The 17,500-nt window shown below is 45.3% G+C and overlaps 1 protein-coding gene and 1 non-coding gene across 2 annotated transcripts in view; one reads left to right on the plus strand and one right to left on the minus strand.

The window, feature by feature from the left end:
- The window catches only part of LOC106590852 (XK-related protein 7), a 133,767-nt gene that overhangs the window by 35,937 nt on the left and 80,330 nt on the right, over nucleotides 1-17,500 (minus strand). The window lies entirely within an intron of this gene.
- On the plus strand, nucleotides 4,699-4,772 carry trnaa-ugc (transfer RNA alanine (anticodon UGC)). The gene has a single exon. It is a non-coding gene; the product is annotated as a tRNA-Ala (tRNA).

Raw genomic sequence — 17,500 nt, forward strand, 5'->3', positions numbered from 1 at the left:
CCCCAGAGAGGTTCCAGGTCTAGCACCAGACAGGTTACAGGTCTAGCCCCAGACAGGTTACAGGTCTAGCCCCAGACAGGTTCCAGGTCTAGCCCCAGACAGGTTCCAGGTCTAGCCCCAGGCAGGTTCCAGGTCTAGCCCCAGGCAGGTTACAGGTCTAGCCCCAGACAGGTTCCAGGTCTAGCCCCAGGCAGGTTCCAGGTCTAGCCCCAGACAGGTTACAGGTCTAGCCCCAGACAGGTTCCAGGTCTAGCCCCAGGCAGGTTCCAGGTCTAGCCCCAGACAGGTTCCAGGTCTAGCCCCAGGCAGGTTCCAGGTCTAGCCCCAGACAGGTTACAGGTCTAGCCCCAGACAGGTTCCAGTCTACAGACAAACAGACCAAACACTCCACAGTCAGCATGCAGCCAGGCAGGAAACTCACATGGTCACACAGGGGAAATCTACACCACTGCAAATAATGTGCTTTGCTTTCAGGGATGTCTCTTTCTCTTACTTGCCTGTCTTTACTACACTAGCCTGCAGCCACTCACTTTACCTATTCCTCTCTGCTGCCTCTCTCTCTCTCTCTCTCTCTCTCTCTCTCTCCTCCCTCTCTCACCAATACCCCCTCTCTCTCTCTCTCTCTCTCACCAATACCCCCCCCTCTCTCTCTCACCAATACCCCCCCTCTCTCTCTCTCACCAATACCCCCCCTCTCTCTCTCTCACCAATACCCCCTCTCTCTCTCTCTCTCCTCTCTCTCTCTCTCTCTCTCTCTCACCAATACCCCCTCTCTCTTTCTCCCTCCATCTCTCTCTCTCTCTCTCTCTCTCACACACCAATACCCCCTCTCTCTCTCTCTCTCTCTCTCTCTCTCTCACACCAATACCCCCCCCCTCTCTCTCTCTCTCTCGCTCTCTCTCTCTCTCTCTCTCTCTCTCTCTCTCTCTCTCTCTCTCCTCTCTCTCTCTCTCTCTCTCACCAATACCCCCTCTCTCTTTCTCCCTCCATCTCTCTCTCTCTCTCTCTCTCACACCAATACCCCCCGCTCTCTCTCTCTCTCTCACACCAATACCCCCCCCCCCTCTCTTTCTCCCTCCCTCTCGTTCTCTCTCCCTGTCTCTCTGTCTATGGTACCAGTGAGCTTTAGTGTAGCTCTGGGGCCAGCTTCAGACCAGCTCTGGGGCCAGATGCTCCACTACTGGGTTAAACTGACAAGTTGCTGCTAAGTGGAGTGGGAAAGAGAGAGAGAGAGAGAGAGAACAGACAAGCAGATGAGCTCCTGCATTTTTGTTTTTACAAAAAGATAGATTTAGAGTTAGATAAACTTGGATTTTTACAACATTGTAACCTCTACAACATAACCATCACTCCAAATCAAAACTCCAAACCTACAACATGATTTTGGACAAATTTACCTGGAAGGATTCCTACTACCAAAGATTCTTATTTCCAAGATATACAGCAAAAGATTTGGAAAACAAACAACAGAAACCATCCAACCTGAAACTGAGTGAGTCATGTTTAATAAATCCTCTTAAGGATCGGACCCTTTTTCCCCAATTTTCTCCTAAAATGACATACCCAAATCTAACTGCCTGTAGCTCAGGCCCTGAAGCAAGGATATGCATATTATTGGTACTATTTGAAAGGAAACACTTTGAAGTTTGTGGAAATGTGAGATGAATGTAGAAGAAGTTAAACAAACCCACAGACGAGCAATCGTAAATGGAAAGTCAACCTCCCAGCACAGAGCACTACTCCCTCATTGAAATGAAGGATACATTCACCCAGCTGGAGGTAAGGCAGGTGGAGCTGGAACAGCAGGTAAACACACTCCAGTCAGCACAAAAAACTGTCCAGCTCAACATTACCCCTCAACCAGACCCAGAGAGCTGGAGGTGGAGAGAGACATATCTGCAGTCTGGACTGTGGTGAGACAACATCAACAGGAGAAAGAGCAGGAGAAGAACAGAGCACTAGAGGAGAGGATCAGACTGCTGGAGGAGAGGATGAGGGGGATGGAGGAGAGGGTGAGGGGGATGGAGGGAGAGGGTGAGGGGGATGGAGGAGAGGGTGAGGGGGATGGAGGAGAGCATCAGACTGCTGGAGGAGAGGGTGAGGGGATGGAGGAGAGGGTGAGGGGGATGGAGGAGAGGGTGAGGGGGATGGAGGAGAGGGTGAGGGGGATGGAGGAGAGCATCAGACTGCTGGAGGAGAGGGTGAGGGGATGGAGGAGAGGGTGAGGGGGATGGAGGAGAGGGTGAGGGGGATGGAGGAGAGGGTGAGGGGGATGGAGGAGAGCATCAGACTGCTGGAGGAGAGGGTGAGGGGGATGGAGGAGAGGGTGAGGGGGATGGAGGAGAGGGTGAGGGGGATGGAGGAGAGCATCAGACTGCTGGAGGAGAGGGTGAGGGGATGGAGAAGAGGGTGAGGGGGATGGAGGGAGAGGGTGAGGGGGGATGGAGGAGAGCGTCAGGCGGCTGGAGGAGAGGGTGAGGGGGATGGAGGAGAGGGTGAGGGGGATGGAGGAGAGGGTGAGGGGGATGGAGGAGAGGGTGAGGGGGATGGAGGAGAGCGTCAGACTGCTGGAGGAGAGGGTGAGGGGATGGAGAAGAGGGTGAGGGGGATGGAGGGAGGAGGGTGAGGGGGGATGGAGGAGAGGGGTGAGGGGGATGGAGGAGAGGGTGAGGGGGGATGGAGAAGAGGGTGAGGGGGATGGAGGGAGAGGGTGAGGGGGGATGGAGGAGAGGGTGAGGGGGGATGGAGGAGAGGGTGAGGGGGATGGAGGGAGAGGGTGAGGGGGGATGGAGGAGAGGGTGAGGGGGATGGAGGAGAGGATCAGACTGCTGGAGGAGAGGGTGAGGGGGATGGAGGAGAGGGTGAGGGGGATGGAGGAGAGCATCAGACTGCTGGAGGAGAGGGTGAGGGGGATGGAGGAGAGCATCAGACTGCTGGAGGAGAGGGTGAGGGGATGGAGAAGAGGGTGAGGGGGATGGAGGGAGAGGGTGAGGGGGATGGAGGAGAGGGTGAGGGGGATGGAGGAGAGGATCAGACTGCTGGAGGAGAGGGTGAGGGGGATGGAGGAGAGCGTGAGGGGGATTAAAACATATATATATATATATATTTCACCTTTATTTAACCAGGTAGGCTAGTTGAGAACAAGTTCTCATTTACAACTGCGACCTGGGCAAGATAAAGCATAGCAATTCAGCACATACAACAACACAGAGTTACACATGGAATAAACAAAACATACAGTCAATAATACAATAGGAAAAAAAGAAAACAAAAAGTCTATATACAGTGAGTGCAAATGAGGTAAGATAAGGCAATAAATAGGCCATGGTGGCGAAGTAATTATAATATAGCAATTAAACACTGTATGGGGCTTTGGTGACAAAACGGATGGCACTGTGATAGACTGCATCCAGTTTGTTGAGTAGAGTGTTGGAAGCTATTTTATAGATGACATCGCCGAAGTCGAGGATCGGTAGGATGGTCAGTTTTACGAGGGTGTGTTTGGTAGATGTGCAGCATATGAATGTGCAAGTAGAGATACTGGGGTGCAAAGGAGCAAGATAAATAAATAAATACAGTATGGGGATGAGGTAGGTAGGTAGATGGGCTGTTTACAGATGGGCTATGTACAGGTGCAGTGATCTGTGAGCTGCTCTGACAGCTGGTGCTTAAAGCTAGTGAGGGAGATATGAGTCTCCAGCTTCAGAGATTTTTGCAGTTCGTTCCAGTCATTGGCAGCAGAGAACTGGAAGGAAAGACGACCAAAGGAGGAATTGGCTTTGGGGGTGACCAGTGAGATATACCTGCTGGAGCGCGTGCTACGAGTGGGTGCTGCTATGGTGACCAGTGAGCTGAGATAAGGCGGGGCTTTACCTAGCAGGGTCTTGTAGATGACCTGTAGCCAGTGGGTTTGGCGACGAGTATGAAGCGAGGGCCAGCCAACGAGAGCGTACAGGTTGCAGTGGTGGGTAGTATATGGGGCTTTGGTGACAAAACGGATGGCACTGTGATAGACTGCATCCAATTTGTTGAGTAGAGTGTAGGAAGCTATTTTATAGATGACATCGCCGAAGTCGAGGATCGGTAGGATGGTCAGTTTTACGAGGGTATGTTTGGCAGCATGAGTGAAGGATGCTTTGTTGCGAAATAGGAAGCCGATTCTAGATTTAATTTTGGATTGGAGATGCTTAATGTGAGTCTGGAAGGAGAGTTTACAGTCTAACCAGACACCTAGGTATTTGTAGTTGTCCACGTATTCTAAGTCAGAACCGTCCAGAGTAGTGATGCTGGACGGGCGTGCAGGTGCGGGCAGCGAACGGTTGAATATCATGCATTTAGTTTTACTTGCATTTAAGAGCAGTTGGAGGCCACGGAAGGAGAGTTGTATGGTATTGAAGCTCGTCTGGAGGTTAGTTAACACAGTGTAGATGGCGAGTGGCCAGTGAGTGAGAACAATCCATTGGAGAGCTGGCAACCCCTGCGGAGAAGCCAGCAGAACAGCCCACCTCAGCCCCTGACCATAGCCTCGACATCACATCAGGACAGACAAATGAAGAACCCCAAGCCTAGGGCCCCTCTGAGCCACCATGATAGCCCTCCTGACAACACCCCCCCCCCCCCAACCAATGAGGACATACACGAGCCACAGATTGTACTCATTAAGGACTCAAACGGGAAATATATACAAGAAAATCCACAGTCCCTTTTGGCTCAGTTGGTAGAGCATGGTGTTTGCAACGCCAGGGTTGTGGGTTCGATTCCCACAGGGGACCAGTATGGGAAAAAAAATGTTTGAAATGTATGTATTCACTACTGGAAGTCTCTCTGGATAAGAGCGTGTGCTAAAATGTAAAATCAACTTTTTCCTAAACACACAGTGTCTAAACTCTGTTGTCCAAACACCCAGCGCACCCTAGACCTTCTGTCTGAGGGCCAACTAGGGCCACCCAGCCACATGATAATACACACAGGCACAAACCATCTGAGAGCACAGCAGGAAAAGGAGTGATTGAAAAAGCTTCTTCTACTTTCTCCAACGCACAAGTGTTTATCTCCACCCTGCTACCACTAAATGACTTCCACCCTGCTACCATACAGCGGGTAAACACAACTATTTCCCGTGACTGTGCCTCCAAAACCAAATGTTTTCCAGGCTCACCACACCACCCTGGACTTGAACATCCTCTATGACCAAGTCCACCTCTACAAGGCAGCAGTTCATATCAGGTCCTGTACATGTGGTTTTTTCTATGCTGAGATGTTCTGTTCATCACCTAGCAAATTAGGTGCAAACTGTCGAATCACGTTTGACATGTAGGCAAACACTATTCCACTGGGCTCACACTGGTTGAATCAACATTGTTTTCACGTCATTTCAATGAAATTATGTTGGACCAACGTGGAATAGACGTTGAAATTATGTTGGACAAACGTGGAATAGACGTTGAATTCACGTCTGTGTCCAGTGGGATCTGACTGGTCTTACTTGTGATGAGTTTGATAAACGCCAATAATACAAACCCGCCGATTCAAACACATTCTCGTTTAGAGTCGCTGGGTTAAAATGCGGGAGACACATTTCAGTTGAATGCATTAAGTTGTACAACTGACTAGGTATCCCCCCCCTCTTTCCCTTTACCCTTTTCCCATGTAGAGAAAGAGCAGAGTAGTTATGAGAAAATAAAATACTGATTGAGATGGACATTACAGCCTATCTCAGACTGCGCCTTCCCCACCACCACAAGGCCCAGCAAACACCCAGAGAAGAGTCAGTAGTCTACATTATACTGAGGAGCCAGTAGTCTACATTATACTGAGGAGTCAGTAGTCTACATTATACTGAGGAGCCAGTAGTCTACATTATACTGAGGAGTCAGTAGACTTCATTATACTGAGGAGCCAGTAGTCTACATTATACTGAGGAGCCAGTAGTCTACATTATACTGAGGAGTCAGTAGTCTACATTATACTGAGGAGACAGTAGTCTACATTATACTGAGGAGTCAGTCTACATTATACTGAGGAGTCAGTAGTCTACATTATACTGAGGAGTCAGTAGTCTACATTATACTGAGGAGTCAGTAGTCTACATTATACTGAGGAGCCAGTAGTCTACATTATGCTGAGGAGTCAGTCTACATTATACTGAGGAGTCAGTAGTCTACATTATACTGAGGAGGTAGTAGTCTACATTATGCTGAGGAGTCAGTAGTCTACATTATACTGAGGAGTCAGTAGTCTACATTATACTGAGGAGTCAGTAGTCTACATTATACTGAGGAGTCAGTAGTCTACATTACACTGAGGAGTCAGTAGTCTACATTACACTGAGGAGTCAGTCTACATTATACTGAGGAGTCAGTCTACATTATACTGAGGAGTCAGTCTACATTATACTGAGGAGTCAGTCTACATTATACTGAGGAGTCAGTCTACATTATACTGAGGAGCAGTAGTCTACATTATACTGAGGAGTCAGTAGTCTACATTATACTGAGGAGCCAGTAGTCTACATTATACTGAGGAGTCAGTAGTCTACATTATACTGAGGAGTCAGTAGTCTACATTATACTGAGGAGTCAGTAGTCTACATTATACTGAGGAGACAGTCTACATTATACTGAGGAGTCAGTCTACATTATACTGAGGAGTCAGTAGTCTACATTATACTGAGGAGTCAGTAGTCTACATTATACTGAAGAGTCAGTAGTCTACATTATACTGAGGAGTCAGTAGTCTACATTATACTGAGGAGTCAGTCTACATTATACTGAGGAGTCAGTAGTCTACATTATACTGAGGAGTCAGTAGTCTACATTATACTGAGGAGTCAGTAGTCTACATTATACTGAGGAGTCAGTATCCTACATTATACTGAGGAGTCAGTAGTCCTACATTATACTGAGGAGTCAGTAGTCTACATTATACTGAGGAGTCAGTAGTCTACATTATACTGAGGAGCCAGTAGTCTACATTATGCTGAGGAGTCAGTCTACATTATACTGAGGAGTCAGTAGTCTACATTACACTGAGGAGGTAGTAGTCTACATTATGCTGAGGAGTCAGTAGTCTACATTATACTGAGGAGTCAGTAGTCTACATTATACTGAGGAGTCAGTAGTCTACATTATACTGAGGAGTCAGTAGTCTACATTATACTGAGGAGTCAGTCTACATTATACTGAGGAGTCAGTCTACATTATACTGAGGAGTCAGTCTACATTATACTGAGGAGTCAGTCTACATTATACTGAGGAGTCAGTCTACATTATACTGAGGAGCAGTAGTCTACATTATATTGAGGAGTCAGCAGTCTACATTATACTGAGGAGTCAGTAGTCTACATTATACTGAGGAGTCAGTAGTCTACATTATACTGAGGAGTCAGTAGTCTACATTATACTGAGGAGTCAGTAGTCTACATTATACTGAGGAGTCAGTAGTCTACATTATACTGAGGAGTTAGTAGTCTACATTATACTGAGGAGTCAGTAGTCTACATTATATTGAGGAGTCAGTCTACATTATACTGAGGAGTCAGTCTACATTATACTGAGGAGTCAGTAGTCTACATTATACTGAGGAGTCAGTAGTCTACATTATACTGAAGAGTCAGTAGTCTACATTATACTGAGGAGTCAGTAGTCTACATTATACTGAGGAGTCAGTCTACATTATACTGAGGAGTCAGTAGTCTACATTATACTGAGGAGTCAGTAGTCTACATTATACTGAGGAGTCAGTAGTCTACATTATACTGAGGAGTCAGTAGTCTACATTATACTGAGGAGCCAGTAGTCTACATTATGCTGAGGAGTCAGTAGTCTACATTATACTGAGGAGTCAGTAGTCTACATTATACTGAGGAGGTAGTAGTCTACATTATGCTGAGGAGTCAGTAGTCTACATTATACTGAGGAGTCAGTAGTCTACATTATACTGAGGAGTCAGTAGTCTACATTATACTGAGGAGTCAGTCTACATTATACTGAGGAGTCAGTAGTCTACATTAGTCTGAGGAGCCAGTAGTCTACATTATGCTGAGGAGTCAGTAGTCTACATTATACTGAGGAGTCAGTAGTCTACATTATGTCTACATTATACTGAGGAGTCAGTAGTCTACATTATACTGAGGAGTCAGTAGTCTACATTATACTGAGGAGTTAGTAGTCTACATTATACTGAGGAGTCAGTAGTCTACATTATACTGAGGAGACAGTCTACATTATACTGAGGAGTCAGTCTACATTATACTGAGGAGTCAGTAGTCTACATTATACTGAGGAGTTAGTAGTCTACATTATACTGAAGAGTCAGTAGTCTACATTATACTGAGGAGTCAATAGTCTACATTATACTGAGGAGTCAGTCTACATTATACTGAGGAGTCAGTAGTCTACATTATACTGAGGAGTCAGTAGTCTACATTATACTGAGGAGTCAGTAGTCTACATTATACTGAAGAGTCAGTCTACATTATACTGAGGAGTCAGTAGTCTACATTATACTGAGGAGTCAGTAGTCTACATTATACTGAGGAGTCAGTAGTCTACATTATACTGAGGAGTCAGTAGTCTACATGATACTGAGGAGTCAGTAGTCTACATTATACTGAGGAGCCAGTAGTCTACATTATGCTGAGGAGTCAGTCTACATTATACTGAGGAGTCAGTAGTCTACATTATACTGAGGAGGTAGTAGTCTACATTATGCTGAGGAGTCAGTAGTCTACATTATACTGAGGAGTCAGCAGTCTATATTATACTGAGGAGTCAGTAGTCTACATTATACTGAGGAGTCAGTAGTCTACATTATACTGAGGAGTCAGTAGTCTACATTATACTGAGGAGTCAGTAGTCTACATTATACTGAGGAGTCAGTAGTCTACATTATACTGAAGAGTCAGTAGTCTACATTATACTGAGGAGTCAATAGTCTACATTATACTGAGGAGTCAGTCTACATTATACTGAGGAGTCAGTAGTCTACATTATACTGAGGAGTCAGTAGTCTACATTATACTGAAGAGTCAGTCTACATTATACTGAGGAGTCAGTAGTCTACATTATACTGAGGAGGTAGTAGTCTACATTATGCTGAGGAGTCAGTAGTCTACATTATACTGAGGAGTCAGCAGTCTATATTATACTGAGGAGTCAGTAGTCTACATTATACTGAGGAGTCAGTAGTCTACATTATACTGAGGAGTCAGTAGTCTACATTATACTGAGTTGTCAGTAGTCTACATTATACTGAGGAGCCAGTAGTCTACATTATACTGAGGAGGTAGTAGTCTACATTATACTGAGGAGTCAGTCTACATTATACTGAGGAGTCAGTAGTCTACATTATACTGATGAGTCAGTAGTCTACATCGTACTGAGGAGTCAGTAGTCTACATTATACTGAGTTGTCAGTAGTCTACATTATACTGAGGAGCCAGTAGTCTACATTATACTGAGGAGGTAGTAGTCTACATTATACTGAGGAGTCAGTCTACATTATACTGAGTCAGTAGTCTACATTATACTGATGAGTCAGTAGTCTACATCGTACTGAGGAGTCAGTAGTCTACATTATACTGAGGAGCAGTAGTCTACATTATACTGAGGAGTCAGCAGTCTATATTATACTGAGGAGTCAGTAGTCTACATTATACTGAGGAGTCAGTAGTCTACATTATACTGAGGAGTCAGTAGTCTACATTATACTGAGTTGTCAGTAGTCTACATTATACTGAGGAGCCAGTAGTCTACATTATACTGAGGAGGTAGTAGTCTACATTATACTGAGGAGTCAGTCTACATTATACTGAGTCAGTAGTCTACATTATACTGATGAGTCAGTAGTCTACATCGTACTGAGGAGCTGGTAGTCTACATTATACTGAGGAGTCAGTAGTCTACATTATACTGAGGAGGTAGTAGTCTACATTATACTGAGGAGTCAGTCTACATTATACTGAGGAGTCAGTAGTCTACATTATACTGATGAGTCAGTAGTCTACATCGTACTGAGGAGTCAGTAGTCTACATTGTATTGAAAGGAAGTACACATGTAGAAAAGCTCTTTTGATTTGCTCTCTCGTCTCTTTGTTTCAGTCGGCCAGTCTCATAACGTCCTCCGTCTCCACTGAGGATCATTCTATGCCTCAGCAGGTTCTAGTTAGTGGAATGGTATTGGTGTGAGCCGGGCGTTTTTAGGCAGTCTACATTATACTGAGGAGTCAGTCTACATTATACTGAGGAGTCAGTCTACATTATACTGAGGAGCAGTAGTCTACATTATACTGAGGAGTCAGCAGTCTATATTATACTGAGGAGTCAGTAGTCTACATTATACTGAGGAGTCAGTAGTCTACATTATACTGAGGAGTCAGTAGTCTACATTATACTGAGGAGTCAGTAGTCTACATTATACTGAGGAGTCAGTAGTCTACATTATACTGAGGAGCCAGTAGTCTACATTATGCTGAGGAGTCAGTAGTCTACATTATACTGAGGAGTCAGTAGTCTACATTATACTGAGGAGGTAGTAGTCTACATTATGCTGAGGAGTCAGTAGTCTACATTATACTGAGGAGTCAGTAGTCTACATTATACTGAGGAGTCAGTCTACATTATACTGAGGAGTCAGTAGTCTACATTAGTCTGAGGAGCCAGTAGTCTACATTATGCTGAGGAGTCAGTAGTCTACATTATACTGAGGAGTCAGTAGTCTACATTATGTCTACATTATACTGAGGAGTCAGTAGTCTACATTATACTGAGGAGTCAGTAGTCTACATTATACTGAGGAGTTAGTAGTCTACATTATACTGAGGAGTCAGTAGTCTACATTATACTGAGGAGACAGTCTACATTATACTGAGGAGTCAGTCTACATTATACTGAGGAGTCAGTAGTCTACATTATACTGAGGAGTCAGTAGTCTACATTATACTTAAGAGTCAGTAGTCTACATTATACTGAGGAGTCAATAGTCTACATTATACTGAGGAGTCAGTCTACATTATACTGAGGAGTCAGTAGTCTACATTATACTGAGGAGTCAGTAGTCTACATTATACTGAGGAGTCAGCAGTCTATATTATACTGAAGAGTCAGTCTACATTATACTGAGGAGTCAGTAGTCTACATTATACTGAGGAGTCTGTAGTCTACATTATACTGAGGAGTCAGTAGTCTACATTATACTGAGGAGTCAGTAGTCTACATGATACTGAGGAGTCAGTAGTCTACATTATACTGAGGAGCCAGTAGTCTACATTATGCTGAGGAGTCAGTCTACATTATACTGAGGAGTCAGTAGTCTACATTATACTGAGGAGGTAGTAGTCTACATTATGCTGAGGAGTCAGTAGTCTGCATTATACTGAGGAGTCAGCAGTCTATATTATACTGAGGAGTCAGTAGTCTACATTATACTGAGGAGTCAGTAGTCTACATTATACTGAGGAGTCAGTAGTCTACATTATACTGAGTTGTCAGTAGTCTACATTATACTGAGGAGCCAGTAGTCTACATTATACTGAGGAGGTAGTAGTCTACATTATACTGAGGAGTCAGTCTACATTATACTGAGGAGTCAGTAGTCTACATTATACTGATGAGTCAGTAGTCTACATCGTACTGAGGAGTCAGTAGTCTACATTGTATTGAAAGGAAGTACACATGTAGAAAAGCTCTTTTGATTTGCTCTCTCGTCTCTTTGTTTCAGTCGGCCAGTCTCATAACGTCCTCCGTCTCCACTGAGGATCATTCTATGCCTCAGCAGGTTCTAGTTAGTGGAATGGTATTGGTGTGAGCCGGGCGTTTTTAGGCAGTCTACATTATACTGAGGAGTCAGTCTACATTATACTGAGGAGTCAGTCTACATTATACTGAGGAGCAGTAGTCTACATTATACTGAGGAGTCAGCAGTCTATATTATACTGAGGAGTCAGTAGTCTACATTATACTGAGGAGTCAGTAGTCTACATTATACTGAGGAGTCAGTAGTCTACATTATACTGAGTTGTCAGTAGTCTACATTATACTGAGGAGCCAGTAGTCTACATTATACTGAGGAGGTAGTAGTCTACATTATACTGAGGAGTCAGTCTACATTATACTGAGTCAGTAGTCTACATTATACTGATGAGTCAGTAGTCTACATCGTACTGAGGAGCTGGTAGTCTACATTATACTGAGGAGTCAGTAGTCTACATTATACTGAGGAGGTAGTAGTCTACATTATACTGAGGAGTCAGTCTACATTATACTGAGGAGTCAGTAGTCTACATTATACTGATGAGTCAGTAGTCTACATCGTACTGAGGAGTCAGTAGTCTACATTGTATTGAAAGGAAGTACACATGTAGAAAAGCTCTTTTGATTTGCTCTCTCGTCTCTTTGTTTCAGTCGGCCAGTCTCATAACGTCCTCCGTCTCCACTGAGGATCATTCTATGCCTCAGCAGGTTCTAGTTAGTGGAATGGTATTGGTGTGAGCCGGGCGTTTTTAACTTGGCCGACTGGCTTGTCAGGTGAATCAATGGCTGGTGTTCTGAACAGAGGAGAGGAGATGTCCGTTACAGAAAGGGGATTTGTTCTCTCCACATGAACTTGCAGCATCAAGTGTTGTAGCCATGGATGAGAGACCTTCCTCAGTGGGAAGAACTGGGCAAAACTGGTTCTAACAAAAATTATTTGTGATATCGATATTCTAACAAAAATGATTTGTGACATCCATATTCTAACAAAAATGATTTGTGATATCCATATTCTAACAAAAATGATTTGTGATATCCATATTCTAACAAAAATGATTTGTGATATCCATATTCTAACAAAAATTATTTGTGACATCCATATTCTAACAAAAATGATTTGTGATATCCATATTCTAACAAAAATGATTTGTGATATCCATATTCTAACAAAAATTATTTGTGACATCCATATTCTAACAAAAGTTATTTGTGATATCCATATTCTAACAAAATGTCCACAGAGTTGAAGGCACATGCACACAACATTCCTCTGGAGAGAGAAAGTAGGAACATGAATGAGGACCCATATGTATCCCTGAGTAGTAACTCTCTGTCTGTCTGTCTGTCTGTCTGTCTGTCTGTCTGTCTGTCTGTCTGTCTGTCTGTCTGTCTGTCTGTCTGTCTGTCCTGTCTGTCTGTCTGTCTGTCTGTCTGTCTGTCTGTCTGTCTGTCTGTCTGTCTGTCTGTCTGTCTGCCTGCCTGCCTGCCTGCCTGCCTGCCTGCCTGCCTGCCTGCCTGCCTGCCTGCCTGCCTGCCTGGCTGTCTGTCTGGCTGGCTGGCTGGTATTGTATGGAGCTGTCAGACTGTCAGGCTGTGGATGATTGACAAGACGGAGTATCCAAGGATCCTTTCTCTAATGTGGACCTGTCAGTCTGTCTGTCTGCCTGTCATTCCAGGCTGGCTGGTATTGTATGGACCTGTCAGTCTGTCACTCTCGAAGCTGAGCCACGTACACAGCAGCCTGCTGGAGCTCAGAATACCACTCTCCATGTCCCTAGATCCAACTTGCTATAGCACTCAGCACTATACAGCTAAAAAAATTATCTCGCAAATCTACAGCTTATAAATGTAGCTCAACATGATCCACCTCTCTTTGCTACATCAATTAACCCCTACCCTTACCTTAACCTTAACCAAACTGACAGTGATATACATTACCTTCCACTATAACCCCAAACTGACAGTGATATACATTACCTTCCACTATAACACCAAACTGACAGCGATATACATTACCTTCCACTATAACCCCAAACTGACAGTGATATACATTACCTTCCACTATAACACCAAACTGACAGTGATATACATTACCTTCCACTATAACCCCAAACTGACAGTGATATACATTACCTTCCACTATAACACCAAACTGACAGTGATATACATTACCTTCCACTATAACCCCAAACTGACAGTGATATACAGATGGTCACTCTAACAGAACTCCGGAGTTCCTCTGTGAAGATGGGAGAACCTTCCAGAAGGACAACCATCATTGCAGCATTCCACCAATCAGGCCTTTATGGTAGAGTGGCCAGACGGAAGCCACTCCTCAGTAAAAGGCACATGACAGTCCGCTTGGAATTTGTCAAAAGGCACCCAGACCATGAGAAACAAGATTCTCTGGTCTGATGAAACCAAGGTTTAACTCTTTGTCCTGATATACATTACGCTCCACTATAACACCAATTACTCTCAATACTTCCACCCCAAACACTACACCATCTCCCTCTGACAAAGAACTGCATGATACCAGGTATTACACAGAGACTCACACAGACACACACAGATACACACAGATACCAGGTATTACACAGATACACACACAGATACACACAGATACACACAGATACACACAGATACCAGGTATCACACAGATACACACAGATACACACAGATACACACAGATACCAGGTTTCACACAGACACACACAGACACAGGACAGATACCAGGTATCACACAGACTCAGGACAGATACCAGGTATCACACAGACTCAGGACAGATACCAGGTATCACACAGACTCAGGACAGATACCAGGTATCACACAGACTCAGGACAGATACCAGGTATTACACAGAGACTCACACAGACACACACAGATACACACAGATACCAGGTATCACACAGATACACACACAGATACACACAGATACACACACAGATACACACAGATACACACAGATACCAGGTATCACACAGATACACACAGATACACACAGATACACACAGATACACACAGATACCAGGTTTCACACAGACACACACAGACACAGGACAGATACCAGGTATCACACAGACTCAGGACAGATACCAGGTATCACACAGACTCAGGACAGATACCAGGTATCACACAGACTCAGGACAGATACCAGGTATCACACAGACACACACAGATACAGGACAGATACCAGGTATCACACAGATACACACAGACACAGGACAGATACCAGGTATCTCACAGACTCAGGACAGATACCAGGTATCACACAGATACACACAGATACACACAGATACCAGGTATCTCACAGACACAGGACAGATACCAGGTATCTCACAGACTCAGGACAGATACCAGGTATCACACAGACACACACAGATACACACAGATACCAGGTATCACACAGATACACACACAGACACACACAGATACACACAGATACACACAGATACACACAGATACCAGGTATCTCACAGACTCAGGACAGATACCAGGTATCTCACAGACACACACAGATACACACAGACACACACAGATACCAGGTATCAGACTCAGGACAGATACCAGGTATCACACAGATACACACAGATACACACAGATACACACAGATACACACAGATACCAGGTATCTCACAGAGACACACACAGACACAGGACAGATACCAGGTATCACACAGATACACACAGATACACACAGATACCAGGTATCTCACAGACACAGGACAGATACCAGGTATCTCACAGACACAGGACAGATACCAGGCATCTCACAGACACAGGACAGATATCAGGTATCTCACAGACACAGGACAGATACCAGGTATCACGCAGACACAGGACAGATACCAGGTATCACACAGGAACATGGCAGGTTGTAGGACCCTGGGGAGCAGCAGCCATCCTCTCTGCAGATGTACAGAAGACAGGGGATGAGAACGTGCAGGTGGTAGCCGGCTCTGTCTTTCTCTACTGCTGTCTCTCTCTTCTGTCCCACTCCTTCTATCCCTTCCTTCCCCTGTCCTCCTCTTACCCCCCTCTCTCCCTATCCCAGCTCAATCCACCTCTCCATTCTACCCCTCTCTCTCCCTATCCCAGCTCAATCCACCTCTCCATTCTACCCCTCTCTCCCTATCCCAGCTCAATCCACCTCTCCATTCTACCCCTCTCTCCCTATCCCAGCTCAATCCACCTCTCCATTCTACCCCTCTCTCTCCCTATCCCAGCTCAATCCACCTCTCCATTCTACCCCTCTCTCCCTATCCCAGCTCAATCCACCTCTCCATTCTACCCCTCTCTCCCTATCCCAGCTCAATCCACCTCTCCATTCTACCCCTCTCTCCCTATCCCAGCTCAATCCACCTCTCCATTCTACCCCTCTCTCCCTATCCCAGCTCAATCCACCTCTCCATTCTACCCCTCTCTCTCCCTATCCCAGCTCAATCCACCTCTCTACCCCTCTCTCTCCCTATCCCAGCTCAATCCACCTCTCCCTCTACCCCTCTCTCTCCCTATCCCAGCTCAATCCACCTCTCTACCCCTCTCTCTCCCTATCCCAGCTCAATCCACCTCTCCCTCTACCCCTCTCTCTCCCTAACCCAGCTCAATCCACCTGTCCATTCTACCCCTCTCTCTCCCTATCCCAGCTCAATCCACCTCTCCCTCTACCCTCTCTCTCCCTATCCCAGCTCAATCCACCTGTCCATTCTACCCCTCTCTCTCCCTATCCCAGCTCAATCCACCTCTCCATTCTACCCCTCTCTCTCCCTATCCCAGCTCAATCCACCTCTCCATTCTACCCCTCTCTCTCTCTATCGTTTCTCAAGCCACCTCTCTCCCCCTCTCTCTCCCTATCTTTCTTTGGTGATTTGATGAGGGAGTGACGGTATGTCAGTGTTTGTTTAAAAGGAACATTTATACTCATTAGGCCTGAATGATGATGATTACATTGTCAGAAAGAGAGAGATGACCGAGTTCTGAGAGAGGGAATAGAGAGGGAAGAGAGAGATGACCGAGTTCTGAGAGAGGGAATAGAGAGGGAAGAGAGAGAGGGAAGAGAGAGATGCCCCGAGTTCTGAGAGAGGGAATAGAGAGGGAAGAGAGAGATGACCGAGTTCTGAGAGAGGGAATAGAGAGGGAAGAGAGAGAGGGAAGAGAGAGAGAGAGAGAGATGACCGAGTTCTGAGAGAGGGAATAGAGAGGGAAGAGAGGAGGGAGAGAGAGATGACTTGGCAGGAACTAATGGGGATCCATAATAAACCCCAGGAAGAGTAGCTGCTGCCTTGGCAGGAACTAATGAGGATCCATAATAAACTCCAGGAAGAGTAGCTGCTGCCTTGGCAGGAACTAATGGGGATCCATAATAAACCCCAGGAAGAGTAGCTGCTGCCTTGCCAGGAACTAATGGGGATCCTTAATAAACCCCAGGAAGAGTAGCTGCTGCCTTGGCAGGAACTAATGGGGATCCATAATAAACCCCAGGAAGAGTAGCTGCTGCCTTGCCAGGAACTAATGGGGATCCATAATAAACCCCAGGAAGAGTAGCTGCTGCCTTGGCAGCAACTAATGGGGATCCATAATAAACCCCAGGAAGAGTAGCTGCTGCCTTGGCAGGAACTAATGGGGATCCATAATAAACCCCAGGAACAGTAGCTGCTGCCTTGACAGGAACTAATGGGGATCCATAATAAACCCCAGGAAGAGTAGTTGCTGCCTTGGCAGGAACTAATGGGGATCCTTAATAAACCCC

Source organism: Salmo salar, chromosome 15 (assembly GCF_965601325.2).
Source record: "Salmo salar chromosome 15, fSalSal1, whole genome shotgun sequence".
Classification (NCBI taxonomy): domain Eukaryota; kingdom Metazoa; phylum Chordata; class Actinopteri; order Salmoniformes; family Salmonidae; genus Salmo; species Salmo salar.